The following is a 25,831-nucleotide window of genomic DNA, read 5'->3' as shown; positions in this document are numbered from 1 at the left end:
AGCACATCCCAACAAATAACCGACCTGGACTGAACAAGGGGGAGGAGACAGCCACCTTTATACTAGGTGCCGAGGGGAGGAACCAAACTGGAAGGGGATGTGTCCAGGTATGACAAACACACACAACGGCGGTCCATATAGAACAAAGGCACAACTGAGGTCCACCACATTCACCCCTTCCTTTTAAAAAACAACACGGGGGTGAAGCAGAAACAATATTACAAGTCCAGACGAACCGGTGGCTTGATCCGCCGTCGCGATCGTCGTAGTGCAGGTCGCAGAGTCGTCCGAGCAGGGAGCGATGTCGGCCCAGGCTCCGTACCGTGAGCGTCGAGAGAAGGCGCTGGGTGGTGTGAAGCGGACTGATCCGTCGTCCCGTCCAGTCGTCGGGTACTGCGTGGCGACGGCTCCGGCGACTCAAGCGAGCTGTACACAGGGGCGAGAGGAGTGAGCAGTGGCCCTGGTGGCGTATGGGGAACAGTGGGAACCGGAGCTAGGGGGTGGGGGGCCGCAACAGGCTCTGGGCGCACTACATTGGAGACAGGGACTGAGGGAGGAAGAGGCGCAGCAATCTCCGAGTGGACAACACCAGGGACCGCGGGGCGGAAGGACGTGGTGACCTCAGGGGCACCCGCGGGTGCCAAGTCACGGACAGAAACCGTGTCCTCCCGCCCATCAGGGTACGCTACATAAGCGTATTGAGGATTAGCGTGGAGCAATTGGACCTCCTCGACCAAGGGATCTGCCTTATGGGTCCGGACATGCTTCCGAAGCAGGTCGGGCCCCGGGGACATCAGCCAATCCGGGAGCGAAGTACCCGAGGAGGACCTCCAGGGAAACGAGAACATCCGCTCGTGAGGGGTCGTATTGGTCGCTGTGCACAAGAGTGACCTAATGGAATGTAATGCGTCCGGAAGGACATCTTGCCAACGGCTGACTGGAAGGCCCCTAGACCCGTAGCGCTAATAGAACGGCCTTCCAGATGGTTGCGTTCTCCCGCTCTACTTGACCATTTCCCCTGGGGTTATAGCTAGTGGTGCGGCTGGAGGCAACACGTTTGGCGAGTAGGTACTGCCTCAGCTCGTCACTCATGAAAGAGGACCCACGATCGCTATGGACATAGGCTGGGAAGCCGAACAGGATGAAGAGCGAGGTCAGGGTCCGAATCACTGTAGCCGTGGTCATGTCCGAGCAGGGGAAGGCAAAAGGAAAATGTGAGTATTCATCAATGATATTCAGGAAATAAACATTGCGGTTAGAGGAGGGGAGGGCGCCTTTAAAGTCAATGCTAAGGTGCTCAATAGCGCGAGTGGCCTTTACAAGGTGCGCCCTACCTGGCCAGTAGAACTGCGGTTTGCACTCAGCGCAGACCCTGCATTGCCTGGTAATCGTCCGAACTTCCTCAAGGGAGAAGGGCAGGTTACGGGACTTGACAAAGTGGAAAAATCTGGTGACACCCGGATGACAGAGGTCGTTATGGAGGGACTGTAGCTGGTCTAGTTGGGCGCTGGCACATGATCCACGGGACAGGGCATCTGGGGGCTCATTGAGCTGCCCGGGCCGGTACATGATGTCATATCTGTAGGTGGAGAGCTCAATCCTCCACGGCAAGATCTTGTCATTCTTAATCTTGCCCTTTTGCCTGGTGTTAAACAGGAAGGCAACTGACCACTGGTCCGTAATCGTTGGCCCGCAAGATAATGGCGCCAGTGCCGGACGGCTTCCACGATGGCCTGGGCCTCCTTCTCGACCGAGGAGTGTCGAATCTCAGGGCCTTGTAAGGTCTGGGAAAAGAAGGCCACCGGACGGCCCCTCTGGTTAAGGGTGGCAGCTAGGGAAAAGTCAGACACATCACTTTCCACTTGGAATGGGATGGATTCGTCCACAGCCTGCCTTCGCGATGTCTGCTTTGATATCGTCGAAGGCCCGACGGGCCTCCTCCGCCAGGGGAAAAGAGGTCGATTTTAGGAGCGGATGGGCTTTATCCGTGTAACGGGGAACCCACTGGGCATAGTAGGAGAAGAAGCCCAGGCATCTCCTCAGTGCTTTGAGGGTAGTAGGAAGGGGAAGCTGCATAAGGGGACGCATACGGGCTGGGTCGGGGCCAAGGACACCGTTTACTATCACGTACCCAAGGATGGCGAGGCGGCGTGTCCGGGAAACACACTTCGCCTCATTATATGTGAGGTTCAGGAGAGTGGCCGTACGAAGGAATTTTTGTAGGTTGGCATCATGGTCCTGCAGGTCATGGCCGCAGATGGTGACGTTATCCAGATACGGGAAACTGGCCCGTAGCCCGTGCTGGTCTACCATTTGATCCATGGCCCGCTGGAAGACTGAGACCCCATTGGTGACACCAAAGGGGACTCGGAAGAACTGGTAGAGGCGACCGTCCGCCTCAAAGGCAGTATATGGGCGATCCTCCGAGCGGATAGCGAGCTGGTGGTAAGCCAATTTCAAATCGATCGTCGAGAAAACCCTATAGTGCGCGATGCGGTTGACTATGTCCACGATACGGGGAAGAGGTTACGCGTCTAGTTGGGTATACCTGTTTATGGTCTGGCTGTAGTCAATCACCATGCGGTGTTTCTCCCCCGATTTAACTACGACCACTTGGGCCCTCCAGGGGCTGGTGCTGGCTTGGATAATCCCTTCCCGGAGCAAACGTTGTACCTCGGACCGAATGAAGGCCCGGTCATCCGCACTATAGCGCCTACTCTTGGTGGCTATAGGCCTACAATCCGGGGTGAGGTTATCAAATAAGGGGGGGGGGGTGATCTTGAGGGTCGAGAGACTGCAGGTGGTGCGCGAGGGGCGCTGCAGTGACGGCGCTTTGCAGACGGAGAGCGGGGGATAAGGGACATCATACTGCAGGGTGACGCTCCTATGATGGCTGAGGAAATCTAACCCCAGCAGTACAGCTGCGCAGAGTCGCGGCAGCATGAGGAGCCGAAAACGCTCGTAGACTGTGCCCTGTACCGTCAGCATCACGAAGTAGCACCCGAGGACCTCCATTGAGTGGGAATTCGAGGCCATGGAGATGGTCTGGCTCCAGGGTTGCACGGGAAGGGCATATTGACGCACTGTGGGGTGTATAAAACTTTCTGTGCTCCCACAGTCGAACAGGCAGTTTTCTGCATGACCATTTACCTTGATCTCCATTATTGACTTGGAGCGTTGATGAGGCTGCGACTGGTCCAGGCAAATCGATGCCACTGTCGAATCCAAGAAGAATCCGTCTTCGTCCCCTGCTGATGACGTCACGAATAAAGCTTCCTGCTCAGCGCGTCTGGATGCCAGTCTCAAAGATGGCGATTCCCGCGCTTCCGGTGACCGCATCAAAGATGGCGATTCCCGCACTTCCGGTGACCGCATTAAAGATGGCAATTCGCGCGCAGCCGCCGCCTGCCTTAAAGATGGCTGTGCCCTCGGAGCACACGTGGTGCCACGAGGCTTCGGAAGCGGCTTTGCCCGGCAGACTTTAGCGAAGTGGCCTAGCTTACTGCATCCGGAGCAAATCGTGTCCTTCGCCGGGCAGCGACGCCGAGGGTGCTTGGGTAGGCCGCAAAAGTAACATTTGGGCCCCGCCGGAACAGCCGTCGCGGTGGAGCCGTCGAAAGAACGGGATGCAGGGTAAGACCCGAGATTGTGAGAGGCCGCTTCTAGCGTTTCAGCCATCGTGGCTGTTCTTCGGAGATCTAGGTCATCTTGTTCCAGCAGGCGCTGCTGGATGTATGTAGACTCAATGCCCGCAACGTAGGCATCGCGGATCAGGTCCTCCGTGTTCTGAGCTGCTGTAACAGCCTTACAGTCACAAGCTCGAGCTAGGACCCGCAGGGCGCACAGAACTTGGGCGCACGATTCTCCTGGCTGCTGCTTGCGGGTAGTTAGGAGATGTCTCGTGTAAACCACGTTAGGGCTCTTTCGGAACTGCCCTTTTAGGAGTTCGATAGCGTCCGCGTATGTAGCAGCGTCCCGGAAGATTCCATAGACAGCTTCGCTTACCCGGGCGCGGAGCACGTGGAGTTTAACGTCGTCGGTGTCGATGGCCGTAGCGGTGTCGACGAATGCTTCGAAGCAGTCCAGCCAATGATCGAATTTATCAGAGGCTCCAACCTCTTGAGGGTCTAATGCTAACTTGTCGGGTTTTAGAAACTGCTCCATGCTGGTAACTGTTGTGAATAAAATTGATGCGCTATCAATAAGGCGAAAGACTACCGGTGTGCCAATACAAGTGTAGGCTTTTATTCACAACAGAATCTGGAGCAGATCCCAACAAATAACCAACCTGGACTGAACAAGGGGGAGGAGACAGCCACCTTTATACTAGATGCTGAGGGGAGGAACCAAACCGGAAGGGGATGTGTCCAGGTATGACAAACACACACAACGATGGTCCATATAGGACAAAGGCCACAACTGAGGTCCACCACAACCATAAGCTGCTCTCTCCTTTGAGAGGAAGAGCTGACTGGTGGTGATTTAACCTGAGGATCACCACACCTCAAGCAAGGGGCATGGTTGAGGAGGCAGGGCCTTCATGAATAATCTCAGCCGGTACAAGAATTGAACCCATGATGTTGGTGTTGCTCTGCATGAAGAACCAGCCATCCAGCCAACTGAACTAACCGACCTCCACTGAATATAACCCCTTTCACTGCCTCATTGTCAGTGACTTGATCAATTGGACCAGTGGGCTGACGAATGGCAGATGGAGTTTAATTTAGACAAATGCAAGGTGATGCATTTTGGTAGATTGAACCAGGGCAGGGCTTACTCAGTTAAGGGTAGGGCATTGGGGAGAGTTACAGAACAAAGAGATCTAGGGGTACATGTTCATAGCTCCTTGAAGGTGGAGTCACAGGTGGACAGAGTGGTGAAGAAGGCATTCGGCATGCTTGGTTTCATCGGTCAGAACATTGAATACAGGAGTTGGAACGTCTTGTTGAAGTTGCACAAGACATTGGTAAGGCCACACTTGGAATACTGTGTGCAATTCTGGTCACCCTATTATAGAAAGGATATTATTAAACTAGAAACAGTGCAGAAAAGATTTACTAGGATGCTACCAGGACGTGATGGATTGAGTTATAAGGAGAGACTGGATAGACTGGGACTTTTTCTCTGGAGCGTAGGAGGCTGAGGGGTGATCTTATAGAGGTCTATAAAATAATGAGGGGCACAGATCAGCTAGAAAATCAATATCTTTTCCCAAAGGTAGGGGGGTCTAAAACTAGAGGACATAGGTTTAAGGTGAGAGGGGAGAGATACAAAAGTGTCCAGGGGGGCAATTTTTTCACACAGAGGGTGGTGAGTGTCTGGAACAAGCTGCCAGAGGTAGTAGTAGAGGCGGGTACAATTTTGTCTTTTAAAAAGCATTTAGATAGTTACATGGGTACGATGGGTATAGAGGGATATGGGCCAAATGTGGGCAATTGGGACTAGCTTCGGGGTTTTAAAAAAAAAAGGGCAGCATGGGCAGTTGGGCTGAAGAGCCTGTTTCCATGCTGTAAACCTCTATGATTCTATGACTCTCTCTACAGGAAGGAGCATTCCCTAAAAGTTCACTCTGTAGTAATACAGACCAATGTTAGATGAACTGCTTTAACTGCTGTGCTAATCCATTGAAAGTGATAAAGAAGGCTTCCACCCCTGCGTTGCAGGAATCGTGATCTGCTGTCACAGGCAGTATCAGAAGACCTGCTCTCATTTCAACATTGGCATGAAATTGATTTTTATACCTCCTACACCATTGACCCAGCGGTGGGGCATGGGAATATTCTGCCCACATAGTTTGTGACTGAATGACGTGAACCATTTTCTTGCCAATGTTATCAAGAAAAATAAGCAACAAAATTGTGAACTGATATTTTTGTGATCATCGAATTTTGGATAAATTTGATAACACCACCTAAAACTGAATAGCAAAAGTTCACAAGTGTTATTAATTAATTGGATGACAAGACGAAGTACAGGAAAGAGATGGAGAATCTGATGAACTGGTGCGACGATAAGTCTATCCAGTCTCTCCTTATAACTCAATCCATCAAGTCCTGGTAGCATCCTAGTAAATCTTTTCTGCACTGTTTCTAGTTTAATAATATCCTTTCTATAATAGGGTGACCAGAATTGCACACAGTATTCCAAGTGTGGCCTTACCAATGTCTTGTGCAACTTCAACAAGACGTTCCAACTCCTGTATTCAATGTTCTGACCGATGAAACCAAGCATGCCGAATGCCTTCTTCACCACTCTGTCCACCTGTGACTCCACTTTCAAGGAGCTATGAACATGTACCCCTAGAGGTCTCCCTCAAGGTCAACAAAATGAAGGAGATTGTCATCGACTTCAGGAGGCATAGTGGAGAACATGCCCCTGTCTACATCAATAGGGATGAAGTAGAAATGGTCGAGAGCTTCAAGGTTTTAGGTGTCCAGTTCACCAACAACCTGTCCTGGTCCCTCCATGCCGACACGATAGTTAAGAAAGCCCATCAATACCTCTACTTTCTCAGAAGACTCAGAGAGTCCGCTACGACTCTCGCCAACTACAAAGGGTCGTGAACGAAGCTCAGTACATCACTCAAACCAGCTTCCTACTATTGACTTTGTCTACACTTTCCTCTCCCTTGGAAAAGCATCCAGCATAATTAAGGACCCCACGTACCCCGGACATTCTCTCTTCCATCTTCTTCCATCGGGAAAAAGATACAAAAGTCTGAGGACACGTACCAACCGACTCAAGAACAGCCTCTTCCCTCCTGCCATCAGACTTTTGAATGGACCTACCTCACATTAATTTGATCTTTCTCCACACCCGAGCTCTGACTGTGACTCTACATTCTGCACTCTCTCCTTTCCTTCTCTATGTACGGTTTGCTTTATCTGTATAGCTCACAAGAAACAATACTTTTCACTGTATGTTAATACATGTGACAATAATAAATCAAATCAAATCAGGCTAATCCGACAGTTACAAAGGCAGCTAACTGAATCATAATGGTCAAATATCCCTGTAACTGATTGAAGAATAGCTCCTGCCTTGGTTAATTATAGACTTGTTCATACCTGGTTAATGTCAGCAGTATGGAAGTGTGAGATAAAAATGGGCAATGAGGATAGTGTGCATTTGATGTAGTCTACATGGATCTCAGAAAGCTTTTTGATAAGATCCAGCATAGCAGTCTGGTCATGAAGGTAAAAGCATTTCTGGTAAAATATTAGAAGCTAAAAGAAACAGATTGCTTAAGGATCGAACACAAAGTGGCCATTGAGATCTAAAGTTGACTCAAAGACAGGAAATAAAGTCTAGTTGTCAATGGATACTTCAGTGCATGGAAGACTGTTTCAACTGGCATTGTGCAGGGCTCAGTATCGGGTCCCTTGTTTTTGTAGTATATATCAATGAAACTCAACTGGACTCACCACATAAACACAGTGGCTACAGCAGCAGGTCAGAGGCTAGGAATACTGCAGCAAGTAACTCACCTCCTGACTCCCCAGATCCTATCCACCATCTACAAGGCACAAGTGAGGAGTGTGATGGAATACTCTTAGTCACTGGGTCTAAATCCTGGAATTCCCTCCCTGACGGCATTGTGGGTCAACCCACAGCACATGGACTGCAGGGTTTCAAGAAGGCAGCTCACCACCACCTTCTCAAGGGATACTAGGGATGGGCAATAAATGCTGACCAGCCAGAAATGTCCATGCACCCACAAATTAATTTTAAAAGACGTATGATTAAAGAGTTTGCAGCTGATACAAGCATGATTGTGAGTGACTAAGACGACCAACTCTACCATGGGCTACAGAATATTTGGGACCCAAGTGAACAGGGAAAACAAGTGTGTATCTCCATAACCAAAGAGATGGAAGGACTGTGGGACATACAATTGAATGTTCAGATTTTATGCTGTAAGTTTAATAATGAATTCAGTGTCAAACCTGGTGGAGAAAGAGGAAACAGAAAAAAATAAGTTAAAAAAAGATTTAATTGCTTTTAAAAAAATCTAACAATCAAAATCAGAGGGAATGAACTCCATTGTTGTAACAGTTCATTTTCAGTGCCAGAGAGGTTGGCAGGAAATGATTAACACTTACCATGTTGTTAAAAGAGTACCTGGACTTGAAATGATTTGACTTAACTTCCTGCGGTGAGTTGACTTTGTGTCTACGGTACAAGAGCTGCACGCCAGTAAATGTACTTGAATGAGAAGTGAGGCTGCAAGATTCTATTCTTGCAAAACTAATGGCAGAGTGGCACATCTCCCACAGCAACCTTCCAATTTTCGCATCTAATCATGCACTTGTCCTCAAGTGAACTTGCTTTGGCATTTTTGCATAAATAGCAGTGAGCAGTATTATCAGCGCTGTTATATTGACAACAACTTTCAGACCATTAACTCAGCATGAGTTTGGTTGAACTGTATACAAAATGATGTTGCTCTCAATGTCCAAGTTTAACATAAAGTTGGCAAGATTACTTGCTGATTCTACTTCCTGTATAGCTGACAAGATAAAAACTTTGAACTACAAGTCAATTGGATACAACAAAGACCCTTTCAGTTTACTTCTGCTAAACTCATGGATTAAGCAATATGATTCCTTGATCTCACCTTCTCCTTCCAAATCTGCATGGTAGAGTTGGCTTTCTGACAGTCCATCACAACCACTTTTGTATCAGATGCAAACTTCTTAATTGTACCCTTACATTAAAGTCCAAATTTTTGATGTATAGCATTCAAAACAAGAAACTGAATACCGAGCCCTATAGTATCCATTGACTCCTAGACTTAACTTCCTACATCGAAGCCAATTCTTGATCCCAATGGCCACTTTACCTTGAATCCTCAGTCAGTCAATCATCTTTTATCTTCTGATACTTTACCAGAAAAGCTCTTATCTCCATGACCAGACTGACATGTAGGCCCTTATCAAAATGTTTGCTAAAACACATACAGCCTACATCAAATGCACTACCCTCATCTACACCTCCCTTATCTCCCCAAAGAATTCTATTATTTTGGTCAGACACGACCTTTCCTTAATCCATTTGTGTTAACTGTCTTTGCTTCATAAATGTCTTTCTAAATTATGATTGTCCTATCCTTGGAATGTTCTACAATAATTTTCCCATCACTGAGGTTTGGGGATTGTCCTGTGATTACTTAGTCTATCCACTTCTCCATTTTTAAACAATAGCATAACATTAACTGTCACCCAGTCATCTGGCACCATGCCCGTCACCACAGAGGAATGGGAAATGATTGTCAGAGGGCCGGATTCTCTGACCTCGTCCGTGGCTTGGATTCTCAAGTTCTGTTGCTGTGAATGGAGGTTTGGCTGAGCGCCAAATTCTCTGTTCTCGCTGGCAGCAGTAGCGGGGTATGAATGGCTGGAGAATTCAGCCCCGAGTCTCCGTAATAACTTATCCTGTTTCCATTAACAGTGTAGGATATATTTTGTCTGCAATTTACCTACTTTCAAAGATGTTAAACCCCTTAATACTTTCTCTATCACTATATTAATTTCATCTACTATTTCACAATCCCCCTCTCGGATTGCAATTTCTGTATCATCCCTCTCTTTTGTGGAAATAGAATGAAAGTGTTTTTTCAGAAACATAACAACTTCCTCCACCTTTACACACAGAGGCCTTACAAATAGGCCTTAACTTTATTTCTATTAGGAGGTCTTGTGGTACAGTGGGTAATGGCCCTCTCTCTGAGTCAGAAACCCCGGGTTGAGTGTATCAACATGTGAATCCTTCCAAAACGCCAGTGGCTGGCGGTAAGAGTGGGAGAGACTCCTGGTCAACCGTGTTTGATGTGGAGTGGCGCCCCTCAAACTATAAGCCTCTGGTGACAGACTAGCAGCCTGTTCCAGGAATTACCAGGTATGGAAACACACACAAATCTGCTTTAGTGCACCACCGGGTGCAGGAAGAGAAATGGAATGGAATTTCTTCAGTTACCCTCCTGTTCATTAAGTATTTACAAAAAAACTTTGAATTTTCCTTCGCCGTACTTAGCAATATTTATTTTGCCCTCTCCTTGCTTTCCTAATTTGCCCAGTTCGTGAACAGTGAGGATGAAACATTCATCTTTGTTGCTGTCATATAGGATGTCATTTGTGGCTTTGATAAGAGTTGTTTCAGTAATGTGCAGGCTTGGAAACATGACTGAAGGAATTCAAACATGGAGTTTCATAAAAGGTGAGAATGTATTCTGGAGATGTAATGGCTTTAATCAGGCAATTGAGGTTGGCCTGCTAGAATGTGAACTCCCTGTTTAAGGGCCAAATTGATGGGCCAAGTTTTGTGTCCAACCAAATAAACAAAATCAAATTAACTTCGGGACAACTCAAAAGGAAGGAACCACCTGAAACAAAAGACAAAGCAGAAAGGAGACTTAAAACGTCAAATTAAAATGTGATTAAAGGGGTCAATAATATACCCCAGTCCCTGCGGTGCCCAGCGGGCACAGAAGGCATTAATGGTGCCCTCGGACACCGCATGCTCCCTTTCCAGGGACACCCGGCCGTGAATGTAGCTGCGTTAGGGAGGCAGACAGTCAGGTTGGGCGACCCCCTCGATCGCCCACTGCCTGGACCTGTAGATGGCACACCTTGTCAGGCCCAGGAGCAAGTTCATGAGGAGGTCATCCTCCTTCCTTACCCCCCTCCGCATCGGGTGATGAGCCAATCTGGGAGTTCATATTCGAACAGGCCAACCTCAATTGACTGATTAACGTTGTTACAGGAGGGGACAGTGCATTCAAGATCTTTGGGGAGGAATAAGGTAGTTTTGTAAGCACAAAGCAGTGAAGGGTTGATTTCTTGAGGGATGCGGTGATGACTTCAGAATTAAAGGACAGAGGGACAACCTCTGAAGCGAGAGACGAATTGACAAAATAAGCCAACATTGAGACCAGGAAAGAAAATTTGATGATCATAGTTCATTGGGAATAGGATCTGGGGAATAGGAAGTGGATCTCATGGACAAGGTTATCTCAGAGGGGGCATGAAGCAAAATGGGAGAGAAACTAGAGAAAGAATTGGGTTTGCGGCCAAGGCAAGGAGAAACATTAGAGGCAATTTGGTCAGGTGGGTTCGTGAAAGGCATTAAGACAGCAGAGTCAGCTGATCAGTCTCAATCTTCGTGACAATGAAGTCCAGAAGCTCCTTGCACCTACTGTTTGATTTGAGGGAGTAGGGGGAGAATGGTTTAAGAATGTGGTTTGAAATAGACGAAGGAAGCTAGGATTGGTATCTGGAATAGTGATGAGTTTAGCAGAGGAGAACAGGGCCCACAAATGTTTTAAGAGGTCCAGTCAGATCTGGCTAAAGAAGAGAAAAGCTCTCGACTTTGGGTAGGTATCAATAGGCCAGCAAGGTGGTCCGAACAGTGGAAAGTGGAGTTCTATCCAGAGAAGTGTAAAATAATTGAGAAAGACTAACAAGACAAGGGAATACACAATAAATTGTCAGATTGGGGGAGGTAGAGAGGAACAGAGGAATCTTGGAGTGCATGGCCACAGCTCATTGAAGGGAGCTAGGCATGAAGATAAGGCAATCTTGCCTTTGTTAGCCAATGCATAGAATATAAGAGCAGGAAGGTTATGGTGTATAAAATACTAATTGTACCACAGCTGGAGTATTACATGAAATTTTTGCCATTAAACTATCGGAAAGAGTACAGGGGAGATTTTTGGGATGTTGCCTGAACTATTGAACGGAGGAAAAAGAGGTTTCTAAAACTCATAGTTTATAAAATTACAGTATGATGAGTCTAGCTAGAGTGGAAATGAAAGCCCTAATCAGTTTTGTTGAAGGTGTGAATTGAAGATAAGAGGTAGGAGGTTCAGAGTGAAATTGAGGGGAAATGTTTTCATTCAGAAGGCGGTGGGGATCTGGAACTCACTGCCTGAAGAAGTGTTACAGGCAGAAATCCTCATGACATTTACAAAGTACTTGGATATGCACTTGAAGTGCTGCAACTTACAAGGCTGCGGACCAAGAACCAACAGTGGGATTAGCCTGGATGGCCTCTTGTTAGCAGACATGGGCGCAATGGGCCAAATGACCTCCTTCCATGCTGTAAATTTCTATTGTTCCTTGTGATATGGAATTTCGCTCACTATTTGGGCAAAGCGCACACCCTCGATAGACTGGATGAAATGGAGTTTCAAATTGGCCTTTTATTCACGCTATAGTGAGGAAGTCTGCCTTCTATCAGGTGGCCTACAGACATATTGAGTGATATGTGGCATGGACAGATTTTTTTTTGCTTATCTTACATAAGCATTTGCATATACCCATCACAGGTGTACATTTGTTCTAAATTACAACTATTAGGTCTGATTACTTCATGGATACAGTTAACCACTTACAACCACTACATGCTTGTCTAATTATAATGATTGATCACGAATGAAACATGCCTACGCCTACACAGCTACATCATCCAAATATGACACCTGCCTTTGTGGCTATTACCCTGTGGCGATCAGAATTCTCATCACCCCACCCCACCCCACACCACACCACCACCCACCGTCCCCACCCGTCCTTTTGTCAGTTTGTTTGTGCAGTCCATATCTAATTGTGAGAACATGTTCATAGCAGCTTCCCAGGGAATTCTGTGCTGTATTCAATTCACAGGGGAACTCTACTGCATTGAACGATTTGAGTGCTTTTAACCCTTTCACTTGATCCTATGTTTCACCTCTTAGCATGACCAATCTCCAACAGTGGATATGGTATCCATTTCTCTCTGCATCATCCTCCCTGCATTTGGGCGGCACAATGGCTAGCACTGCTGCCTCACAGCTCAGGGGATCGGAGTTCAATTCCAGCCTTGTGATGGATATGTGAAGTCTGCATGTCCTCACTATATCTGCATGGATTTCTTCTGGGTGCTCTGGTTTCCTCCCACAGTCCAAAGATGTGCATGTTAGGTTGATTGGCCATGCTAAATTGTCCCTCAGTGCCCAAAGGTATATAGTTTAGGGGAATTAGCAGGATAAATACATGGGGTTATGGGAATATGGCCTGGGTAAGATGCTCTGCTGGAAAGTCAGTGAAGACTTGATGGGCTGAATGGCCTCCTTCTGCACTGTAGGGATCCCATTCCATCTGTCTTGTTTCCAGATTGATGCAACATTGCATGTTTGTTATATCAAGATTAGAGCCAGCTCTAATTTCTGTTTCATTGTGCTCAGGAGAACTTAATTTATATACAAGTCACACAATGAAATATTTGCCTATTCTGAGCAGATTTCCTAAACTTAAAATCTCACTGTTAACCTGTTTTAACTTTGAAGTCTTGCTTCACAAAATAGAAATTTCTTTAACTTTCTGAACTTTGCTCCAGGATTATCTAAACTTTTCTGCATGTTCCTTTCTCTAACCATCTGTCAGCCTTAATTGCCCAGTACAAATATAATCTCTTATATTATGACGATTAATGTAGACAATAGCAAATAAATGCATTCCGTTGAGTCCCACCACTTCCAATAAACCAGCTTAAAGAGAATATCCTCTACGATGGGATTTGGACTTTGGAAGACTAGGTCTATCTGTTCTGATTGTGAAATGTCCTTTTCCTCAAATTTCTATCTGAAATACACATGATTCTTAGCGTTGACTCTCTCTGTTCTTGAGTTTAGCAGGATTGTTTCAGAGACCATTAGCATTTTAGACTATTTCTGGTACACACTTAAGTATCACATCCAGTCAGCAAAGCACAAGGGAGATATTCAAGCGCTGGAAGCAGTCGAAAAGGAAGTTATAAGTCTGATCATTAGTGTCAAAATTCTGCTTTGTGAGAAAAGACTTAGACATTTCACCCTTGAAAGTAGGCATCTATTAGAAATATATGTGATTGTTAATATGGAAATTAACTCTTGCAAAAATGTGAGTACAAGGCAAGGGGATACAGGTTCAAATTATTAAAGGAAAAATTTAAGTCCTCTTCAGTATATTGAATGGCTTTACAAATCGCAACCCTCAGATCATTGAGTCACAATCAGGTTGGAGCCATGGGTCAGATTGAGTTTGGGTGGCTGGGGGTTAGGATGTGGAGGCCTCAATCAAGAACTGGGGAAAGAGTGATTGGAAATCAGGTCTGTGAAGCTGGGGGAAGGGTGGAGTAGTGTGGGGGAAAGATAAGGGGTTGGGAATAGCTGCAAAGACTGGGGAGAAGGTGGTTGTGAGTGACAATTAGGCCATTTACTATGCCTTGCCTGACTGTTACTTAAAGTCTTTCTCAGCAAATGTACTATAGGGCTGGTTTTCCTAAGGGATGGAAGGGGCCACCTCCAGGCAAACCAGTGTTGGGCAGGATACTCAAGCATGCTTTAAACCAAATGTTTGTATATGCGGAAGACTTAATTTCTGCTTTAGGCATGGGTAATGGACACCTCTTATTTATCCTTACCCAATATGACATGTTTCATATCTAAGTATAGCAGTGCTTCCTCAATGCTTTCTAATTGTAAGTCTTTATTCAACAATCGTAATGTGACAGCCTCCACAGACAATGCCTCATGGCATAGTCACATGACCAGATGGGACATGTAGTACTGTTTCATTTTAAAACTCAAGCACCCCCTTTTCATAACCACCATAAAATCCAAACTTTCCCCTTTTTCAAGAGAACGGAAGTTACATTTGCATGCACGCTCAGGTGTAACTGTGAATTACCCAGGTTACCCACTATTCTCATGCATTAACAAGTGTTTATTTTACTAGTGAATCTATGGACCTGATTATATTAATAGCCTTCAAATCATGTATGTTGCTTAATATGCCGGCATTGGCATTGGCTGTTGTCTGGGTAATATTCCTTCTCTGGACAGTGTTGTTCCCATGGCATTTGTTATTATTCTGTTGTGGTTGCTGGGGACACGTGGACCTCTGATGGATGGTAATCTTGTACTCAGTTCAACTGGTGAGATTCTTTCTTCCTGACTCGCCAATTGTTGTGAAGGAACAGCTTCCCTAGTTAGTTTATGCAAGTTGCCAAGGAGCATCCCCAATTCATCTATCCTCCGAAAGGTCTCAGATCCCTGACATCTTCCAGGGGCAATACAGGCTGCAGGATTGGCTCATTGAAGACAGGAGCTTCCCACAAAGGACATCGCTGATGACTTCTGTACAGTGGCTTTAGACTCTTGCTGAGAGAAACAATAAAGAGGCTTTGGAACCCGGAGTTTGATGGAGGGCAGGATTGTCACCAGGTGGCTTGACAGATCTGTTGGAGCACTCCAGTACACTTTCCAAAGGGTGCCACATATCACTGCAGCTTGCTGTGCACTACACAACCTGTGTTGCAAAGCTGGAGGACCTGGATGATGAGGAGATGCAACAACTGCACCTCTCCTCCGATTAGGAGGAAGTTGAAGGGGATGAGAGAGCTAAGGTGCTGAAAGATGAGGATGCAGGAACTAAAGAACCAAGAATAAAGAACAAAGAAAATTACAGCTCAGGAACTTGTCCTTTGGCCTTCCAAGCCTGCACCGACCATGCTGAACCGACTTAACTAAAACTCCCTATCCTTCCGGGGACCATATTTCTCTATTCCCATCCTATTCATGTATTTGTCAAGACACCCCTTAAAAGTCACAATCGTATCTGCTTCCACTACCTCCCCTGGCAACGGGTTCCAGGCACCCACCACCCTCTGTGTAAAAAATCTGCCTCGTACATCTCCTTTAAACCTTGCCCCACGCACCTTAAACTTGTACCCCCTAGTAATTGACTCTTCCACCCTGGGAAAAAGCTTCTGAATATCCACTCTGTCCATGCCTCTCATAATCTTGTAGACTTCTATTAGGTTGCACCTCAACCTCTGTCATTCCAGTGAGAACAAGCCAAGTTTCTCCAACCTCTCCTCATAGCTAATGCCCTCCATACCAGGCAACATCCTTGTAAATCTTTTCTCTTCCCTCTCCAAAGCCTCCACATCCTTCTGGTAGTGTGGCGACCAGAATTCAACACGATATTCCAAGTGCGGCCGAACTAAGGTTCTATATAGCTGCAACATGACTTGCCAATTTTTAAACTCAATGCCCTGGCCGATGAAGGCTGTATGCCTTCTTGACTACCTTCTCTACCTGCATTGCCACTTTCAGTGACCTGTGTACCTGTACATCCAGATCCCTTTGCCTATCAAGACTCTTAAGGGTTCTGCCATTTACTGTATATTTCCTATCTGTATTAGACCTTCCAAAATGCAAAATGAGGCCATTGCATTGGCCAGATGAGGCTAGAGTGCTCATGAGGCCCTCAAAGCCACAAGATTCCAGGAGGGTGATGGCGAGATGCACTGAGAACACACTGGTGATCTTCACGTTGCAGCTGGGAATTTCTGACACCGACCTGGCTGAGGGCAGGGTGCATATGCTCTGTGAAGAGAGCAGCTGAGATATAGGCTCGAATTTACTGGCTTGCCCACTACGGGAATTGGAGCGGGTGAGGGCCAGACCAAGGAAAGGTCCATTGATCTCAGGCAGGCTTTTACAGTTTTGGGATGAGTGAGGCCGTAAAAACCCACCCAGCGTGTGCACATGGACTTGATACTTTGGCAGACTTCATCACTTGTTCCGTTCAGCGTCACACCTTCATCTGTCAGGAATGCTGACAAAATGGGTGGGAGGCAACCCCCTGCCTAGTATATTCTTTACTATTACACAAGATAGTCCAGGTAATTGGCAGTTGTTCCTGCACCTGTTAGTGTGATTTTTTAAATGTAGATTTGTGGGGTGTGGATGCCACTGGCACCTGCCTCCCATCTCTCACTGCCCTTGAGAAAATGATAGTGAGCCCACCTTCTGGAATCACTGCATCCATGTGGTGTTGGTATCCACATTGCCGTTGGTATCCACAGTGCCGTTCCCGAGAGTGTCCCAGGATTTCTACCCAGCAACAAGAAAGGAACAACAAAATAGTTTCAAGTCAGGATAATGTGCGACTTGGAGGGAAACTTGCAGGTGATGATGTTCTCATCCATCAGTTATCCTTGTCTTTCTAGTTGGTGTCAAAACAGCTTTAGTGAGTTGATGCAGTGAATCTTGTGGGTATTACACGCGGCTGTCACTGTGCCCCAGTGGTGGAAGAAATGAAGTGTTTAAGGTGGTGTATGATTGCTGATCAAGCTGCCTCCTTTCACCAGGATGGCGTTGAAACTCTTGTGCATTGTTGCTGCACTCAATTCAGCAGGTTTTAGGGTGACAGAAAGTGAATTACTTACCATAAAATTTCCCCTCTGACCTGATTCAGTTCAGTTTTTTGATCAATGGTAACCCCCCCCCTGGCTGTTGATGATGGGGTTTCAGTGATGGTAATGTATTTAAACGTAAAAGGAAAATGGTTAATTTCTCTCCTGTTGGAGCTGGTTATTGCATGACACTGTTGTGGTGTTAATGTTACTTGCCACATATCAACCCAAGTTTGAATGTTGTCCAAATCCACATATGGGCATAGACTACCTCAGTATCTGAGAAGTTGCAAATGATGCTGGACAATTTGCAATCATCAGTGAACATCCCCCACTTCTGAACTTATGATGAAGGGAAGATCATTCATGAAGCAGCTGAAGATGGTTGGGCCTAGGACACTATCCTGAGAAACTCCTGCAGCCATGTTCTGAAGCTGAGACGATTGGCCTCCAATAATTACAACCATCTGCCTTTGCGCTTGTAATGAGACCAACATAGGGCCTGGGTGGGTTGTGGTCAGTACAGATTTGATGGGCTGAATGGCCTCCTTCTGTACTGTAGGGATTCTATGATTCTACGTGGAAATTTTTCCCATTGATTTCACTTTTATGAGGATCCTTTGATGCCACACACATTCAAATGAGGTTTTGATTTCATGGGCACTTTCACCCCATCTCTGGAATTCAGCTTTTATATCCATGTTTTAACCAAGTCTGTAATCAGATCTGAAGCCGAATAGTTCTGGCAGAACCGAGGACATAACTGGTCAATTTTCCACATTGTCAGATAGATACCAGCATTGCAGCTGTACTGGAACAGCTTGGCTAGGGGTGGGGTTAGTGTCAGTGCACATCTCTAATACTGTAGCTTGGGTATTAGTTTTTTGCTAAATCAAGTACTTTGTCATTTCTTGATATCACATGGAGTGAATTGAATTATGTACCTCTGGGTGAGGACAAGATGGATCATCCACCAAGTCCCACAAAGTGTGTTGGAGTAAAGGACATGGTCCATAGAATGCATAGCATCCCGACAGTGCAGAGGAGGCCATTGGATACTGACACTCTTGACAGAGTGTCTTATCCAAGCCCTCTCCCTGCTCTATCCCATAACTCCACACATTTTCCACGGCTAATCCATCTAACATACACATCTTGGGACACTAAGGGACGATTTAGCATGGCCAATCCACCTAACCTACACATCTTTGGACTGTGGGAGGAAACCAGAGCACCCGGAGGAAACACACACAGACATTGGGAGAACATGCAAACTAACCACAGTCACCCAAAGATGGAGTTGAACCCGGGAGCTTGGCGCTGTGAGGCAGTAGTGCTAACACCGTGCCACAGAGGGCATAGAATATTTGGGGGAATATTCTGTGGCATAGATCATGGTTCTTGTGGCAAGAAGGGGACATGGCAGAAGGTTTAGAGAAGGAATACTAGGGTTTGAAGCCTCAACACAAGTGTGAATGCAAGTGGTAATAAAGTCTGATGTACAAAAGACCAGGGTCAGAAGATTTGATTTACTATTGTCACATATAATAGCATACTGTGAAAAATATTGTTTCTTGCGCGCTACACAGACAAAGCTTGCCGTTCATAGAGAAGAAAACGAGACAGTGCAGAATGTAGTGTTACAGTCATAATTAGGGTGAAAGATCAACTTAATGCAAGGTAGGTCCATTCAAACGTCTGATGTCAGCAGGGCAGAAGCTGTTCTTGAGTCGGTTGGTATGTGACCTCAGACTTTTGTATCTTTTTCCCGACGGAAGAAGGTGGAAGAGAGAATGTCCGGGGTACGTAGGGTCCTTAATTATGTTGGCTGCTTTGCCGAGGCAGTGGGAAGTGTAGACAGACTCAATTGACGGGAGGCTGGTTTGCGTGATGGATTGGGCTACATTCACGACCTTTTGCAGTTTCTAGATTTCTAGTCTTTTGCAGTTCCTAGCATTAATACTATGAGAGAGAGGAGGCCTGTAGAGCCGAAACTGATTGCAGAAAAAGGGAGGGGAAAGGTCATGGAGGGATGTAACCACAAGCATTGACTTGCTACGAGACATCCCTAGATTTTTAAGGAAAAATATGTCATTTAATTTTTCAGCGTTTACTTGAAATTCATCCCAAATGACTGATTCAAAATATGTTGCAGGCATAATCCCACTGTAAGCAGCACTTGCAGAATGATAGAAACCACAGATGCCCTTATGGCATCAGATCATTTCTAAATATTGCACCTTAATCTCTGCACACTGACTGTTCCTGTTAATTAAACTTGGAAGCATTTCCTTCTAGTCCCCTTAGTGGAAACAGGTTGAATATGGCAATCACTACTGCAATAGATGTAACCAGTTTCATGCCTTGCTACGTGAAAAGATGGAGGATTCATCAGCTTCTTTAGGTGAAAGATCATTTGACTGAATGTCAAGAACACAATTTCAAATTGAGCAGATTACAGTAATTGAGTTTAAAGTTGGTGTTTTCTGCATTTGTTCAGTCAGGAAGTAATTCTTAGTTAATCTGCACCTCGTAATCATTCCATCTATACCATTACCCTCATGATCCTATTGAACATTACTTTTCCTTGTATTATTTAATCAATTTCATTCTCTTCTAAAAGCAAAATTTTAAAAATCCTCCCTCCTCACCTCAAGCAATACCTCATAAATGAGGTATAATTCTACAAGTTATAGCAACCCTTTGGTGACTTATCCATGTTGCCAATCTTCATGCATCAGTCTGAGCTTGAATGTTAGCTAATGATTTAACAGTGAGCCCCACCACAACAAAGTCTCTCCTCAGACACGTTTCTCCAGGAGTCACTGGATTGGAATGGGGGTAGGAATTCTGGCTAATGTTTTCTTCTTATGAAAAAAAACAATACGGCTAATTGAAAACCCCATGTGCAACCTGGGTTCAAACTGACTAGCTCAGCACAAAAAAAACCGAGAGCCTATTTGATTTGCAAATGTTAGTGCTGCTCCACTTAATGTGAGCTACCATGAGAGATGGTCACTGGAGATTTAATTCTTTTAGGTATCAATTTATAAAATGCTAGAATAATATGGTACAGAAGGAAGCCATTCAGTCTATCGTACCTGAGCCAGCTCTTTAATAGAGTTATCCAATTAAACTCAGTCCCTTGTATTTTCCCATTTGCCATGCATTTTTCTACCCCCCCTTCAGTTATTTATCCAATTGTTTTTTTTGAATGATAATGTAATAATTCAGCCAAACGTCACTTTCCTGTCACCAAACACCCTTTATTGTGTACCAAAGGTAAGGTCCACACCCTCAGCTTACAGCTAGACAGTCTACAACTCGAGACCTATAATGCCGGTCCAGGTTAAGCCATAGGTTTAAAAACCCCCACTGACCGCTTCTCATTGGGTGAACCTCCATTCACTCAATAAGGAAGCTCATACTCCACAAAGCCCAGAGGGAAATCTACCAATGATCACCTACGGCCTCCGTGGCCATCATAACAGTTACTATTGAATCCAACCCTTTCAGGCAATATATTTCTGGTCAAGGGCAGGGGTGTGGCTCTTACTGAGCACCTCACTTCCCAATGTCTTATTCCTTGATCAAGCACAGATAAAAGACACTCACCCCCTCCCCCCCCCCATTCCCCAGGCAACCACAAACAGTCTGCAAGTTTAAAGTTTAAAGTTTTTTTTATTAGTGTCACAAGTAAGCTTACATTAACACTGCAATGAAGTTACTGTGAAAACCCCCCTTGTTGCCATGCTCCGGCACCCATTCAGGTACACTGAGGGAGAATTTAGCATGGCCAATGCACCTAACCACCACAGCTTTCAGACTGTGGGAGAAAACTGGAGCACCCAGAGGAAACCCACGCAGACATGGGGAGAATATGCAGACTCCGCACAGACAATGACCCAAGCTGGGAATCGAACCGGGTTCCTGGCGCTGTGAGGCAGATCCTAAGCCTGCACAGGTTTGTTTCTTCTGCTCTCCCCGCATGGTGACGGGTCTGTCCACTGCTAGATTAACACCAAAAGCAGTGGGATGAGGCCCTTAAATGGGCATTCATTGCTCACAAGAGCCTCAGTTTGTGCCAGAGCAAGAAGGCAGTCCACAGGCTTCCTGCTGTAAACACAATCAAGGTGGAGGTTGGAAGGTGAGGGGGTCCCCACCAGTCACCATCCATCTCGATTAAATGCCCTTCCCTCCTCCAGGAGAGGGCATAGAAGACTCCCCCCATTCATTGGGAAGCACAATAAATTCAGTCCTACCTTCAAGATTAAGACAGCGGCGCACAGGAATCTCACGCTTCCTTGTTCCCAATAGCTTAAAGATAGTGTTCACCGACCTTCCCTGTTCTACACTCCTGTAAAATTGAAGACATCCAAATCTCTGCTGCCCATGTTCTTACTCACATCATGTCTTATTTATCCATCACTTCTGTGTTTTCTGGTTAACATTGGCTCTGAGTCAAGCCTTAATTTTAACATTTTCATATTCCTTTCAAGTCCTTCCATAATCCCTTGCCTATCTCTGTAATCTGCTCCAGCTCCACTAACTTCTGAGATATCTGCACTCATTTTTCTGGCCCCTCAAGCATCCTCGGGTTTAAATGCATCACTATTAGCAATTTTGCCTTCAGTTGTCAAGGTTTACACTCTGGAATTCTCTCCCTAAACACCTCCACTTCTCTATCTCTTCCAAGAACATTGAATACAGGAGTTGGGACGTCTTGTTAAAGTTGTACAAGACATTGGTAAGGCCACACTTGGAATGCTGTATGCAATTCTGGTCACCTATTATAGAAAGGATATTATTAAAACAGAAAGAGTGCAGAAAAAAATTACGAGGATGCTACCGGGACTTGATGGATTGAGTTATAAGGAGAGGCTGAATAGACTGAGACCTTTTTCTCTGGAGCATAGGAGGCTGAGGGGTGACCTTATAGAGGTCTATAAAATAATGAGGGGCATAGACAAGGTAGATAGTCAATATCTTTTCCCGAAGGTAGGGGAGTCTAAAACTCGAGGGCATAGGTTTAAGGTGAGAGGGGAGAGATACAAGTGTCCAGAGTGTCTGGAACACTCACTACCCTCTGCCAGAGGTAGTAGTAGAGGCAGGTACAATTTTATCTTTTAAAAAGCATTTAGACAGTTACATGGGTATGATGGGTATAGAGGGATATGGGCCAAAAGCGGGCAATTGGGATTAGCTTAGGGTTTAAAACAAAAGCGCGGCGTGGACAAGTTGGGCCGAAGGGCCTGTTTCCATGCAGTAAACCTCTATGACTCTATCTCTCCTTCCTCTTTCAAGCTGTCTTTTTAAGTGTGGTGCCAAGAATTGAACACACTGCCCCATTGTCAGCTGAAAACTAACCAGATTTTAAAAATGTTCAACAGTTTCCTTGCTTTTCTACTGTCTTAAAGTAAATAATTGGTAAAGCCAATGATCCCATATGCTTTTGTAACAGCATTTTCAACTTTGCCTTGCCACCTTCAACAGTTTTTGAACATACAGTCCTCATCTCTTTGTTCCTGCATCCTCTTTAAAATTTGTTTCATTTTGTTTAAGTTACATCTCCTCATTGTTCTGACCAAACTGTGACATTTCACACTTCACTGTGTTAAATTTCATGTCATGTCTCTTTTACCAGTGTGTCTATATTCTCCTGAAGTCGATTACTTTCCTTTTCTTTGCTTACTACATTTCCAGGTTTTAAATCACCTGAAAAGTTCAAGTTATGCACCTATATACCCCAGTCCATTTCATTAATAAAAAAATGATGAGACCAATGATTCCAGTGCCAGTCACTGGGGAACACCATTGTACATACCTCCCTCCAGTCTGAAGAACAATTGTTCACCATTACTTTCTGCTTTCTGTTCCTTAGCCAATGTTTTAAACCTTCAATCAATCCCACGGACCTTAATTTTGCTCACAAGTCTATCATGTGATATTCTGTCAAACACCTTTTGAAAATCTATGTACACAATGTCAATCTCATTACTTCATCAACCCTATCCTTTATTTCACCAAAGAACTTAATCAAGTTAGTCAAACACATTTTCTTTTTAACAAATCCATGTTGACTTTCATTTATTAGTCCATCATCTTCTAAATGGAGAGATGATAGCTTAATGGTAATGTCATTGGACTAATAATCCAAAGGACCAGGTGAACATTCTGGGGGCAGTTGCTGTGATGGGATTCAAACCCAATTAGTAAAAATCTGGAATATAAAGCTAGTCTCAGTTATGATTACTATAAAACTATCATTGATTGTCATAAAAACCCATCTGGTTAACTAATGTCTTTTAGGGCATCCTTACCTAGTCTGGCCTATAAGATCCAGACCCAGAGCAACCTCAACCCCAGAAAAATGTGATTGACTGGGAAATGGTCTAGCAAACCACTCAGTTCAAGGATAACAAGGGTTGGGCAATAAATGATGGCACTGCCAATGGTGTCAACACCCCCTGAAAGAATAAATGGCAATTAATTTTTTTGTCTTTTCTTTAAATCCTATCCAATTTCTCCACTCCCTTCACCATAACTGTGACATTAACAACATCTACTTCCTGAATGAAGATGTGCAAAATATTCATTTTTTGCACGTCATCATTAAGGAAATGAAGACATGCGCAAATATATCTATCAAACTCAGCCTTCAATATTTTCAATAACCCCGTCTCCACTACTCTCTGGGGAAGTGAATTCCATACACTAATTGCCCTCAGAGAAAACATTTCTCCTCATCTCAGTCTTAACAGGGAGGCACCTAATTTTCAAACTGCGTCCCCAGTTGTAGACTCCCCAAAAAGGGGAAACATCCTCTCAGCATTTCCTCTGTCAAGTCTCCTTAATCAGAATCTTATATGTTTTAATAAGATCATCTCTTATTCAACTCAATTCCAATGGCTATAGGTCCAACCTGCCCAACTCTCCCTCATAAAATAACTCCTTCATCTGAGGAATCAGTCGAGTGAACCATCTCTGAACTGCTTCTAATACAATTATATTCTTTCTTAAGTAAGGAGACCAAAACTGTACACAGTACTCCAGAAGCATGAAGGCCCTGTGCAGCTAAAAGAACACTTCCCTTCTTCCATTCCATTTGCAACAAATGGCATCATTCCATTTGCCTTCCAAGTCACTTGCTACACCTGCATATTAGCTTCTTATGATTTTGCCGGGCACCTAGCAGGGTAGAAACTTAACCTAACTAGTGCCAGACAATGTGCAGTCAAACAGTGATACTGCTGCACACATTCTCATTTAAAGAGTCAAGAAATATAAACAATCTTGATTTCACCCAAGCCTCCACTGCCTACAGTTTTGCAAGAACAAGAGTTAACATCAGAATATCAAAACTGCTTAATAAAGGTCCAATTTGTTTGCCTTCTACCATTCTGCTTGTCTCATGATTCAATGATAATGCAGATAGTGATGAACATGCAATAAATCACTATAAATTAGTCCAGAACAGACAAAGAAATGACATGAGGCAAATTGTAATGGTGGAGAGTTTTTTGAACCATTGGTTCAAAGTCACCTTTTTCCTTGCAAGCATGCTACACTTACGTCTTGTCTCATCTATCTCTTTTGCATTTGAATGAATCAATACTAACTACTTTCACGAACACCCTTGGGAGTCAGTTCCATAAATTAATTGAAACATGTTTGAATTTACCCCTTAAAGTGCAAGCCATGTCCTCTGCTTCCACTGTTCTGGACAAGGTGAAATAGATGTCATTGTCATGGTCTACATTACCTAGTTATCATTCTGTACAGGTTCACTTGGTTTTATTTGGAAGAATATTACAACTATCGTGGTCTGTTCACTTGAAACACATTGGCAGATGCCTCCCAGTTATATTGCCATACAGAATAAATACTGAACAAGCTGAGAGTCAAGAGTCAAAAGCTACCAAAGTCTATGAGCAGGAGAGAATATTTTGAAGTATTCAGCAGATCAAATAGTACTTGTGGAGAGAGAAGCAAGATAATGGCAGAGTTGAGGGAGGTGGTGTGGATTTTAACTTGCAAGGATTTAATCTGCAAGGTGTTAAGAACAGGGTCCGAAGAGAACTGAAACATTTATACACTTTCTCTTACTCTCTGTAATCGGTGTGGCTTTAGAGTGTGTATGTGTGTATGTTTCTTAGTCCCCGGAGTGTGTATGGTCGGTTTAAGTAACAGCTTTTGTGGGTTTAAAAAGGAATATTTCCTTGCGCATTCATCCCTACAGTATAAACATTACGCCACTCACCCGCATTCACACACAAACATGAGATAAATAAATTTCAAGTGGATAGTGCATTTTTGTGTTGTAGACAAAAAAATAGTTTATAGAGTCATAGAGATTTACAGCATGGAAACAGGCCATTCGGCCCAACTTGTCCATGCCGCCCTTTTTTTTTAAACCCCTAAACTAATCGCAATTGCCCGCATTTGGCCCACATCCATATTTTATATACATCCATTTTTTGAATATTGTTAGTTCAACAATGCTAGATTTTGATGTTATCAGGACAGCAGCTTGTTCTCAAATTAATATATACATCCATAAGTCAAGATAATAGCAGAACACTTTGCAAATGATAGTAACTGGGTTTTCTAT

The sequence above is a fragment of the Mustelus asterias genome, chromosome 10 (genome assembly GCF_964213995.1).
Source record: "Mustelus asterias chromosome 10, sMusAst1.hap1.1, whole genome shotgun sequence".
Classification (NCBI taxonomy): Eukaryota; Metazoa; Chordata; class Chondrichthyes; order Carcharhiniformes; family Triakidae; genus Mustelus; species Mustelus asterias.
Note: the sequence above shows the minus strand (reverse complement) of the source record.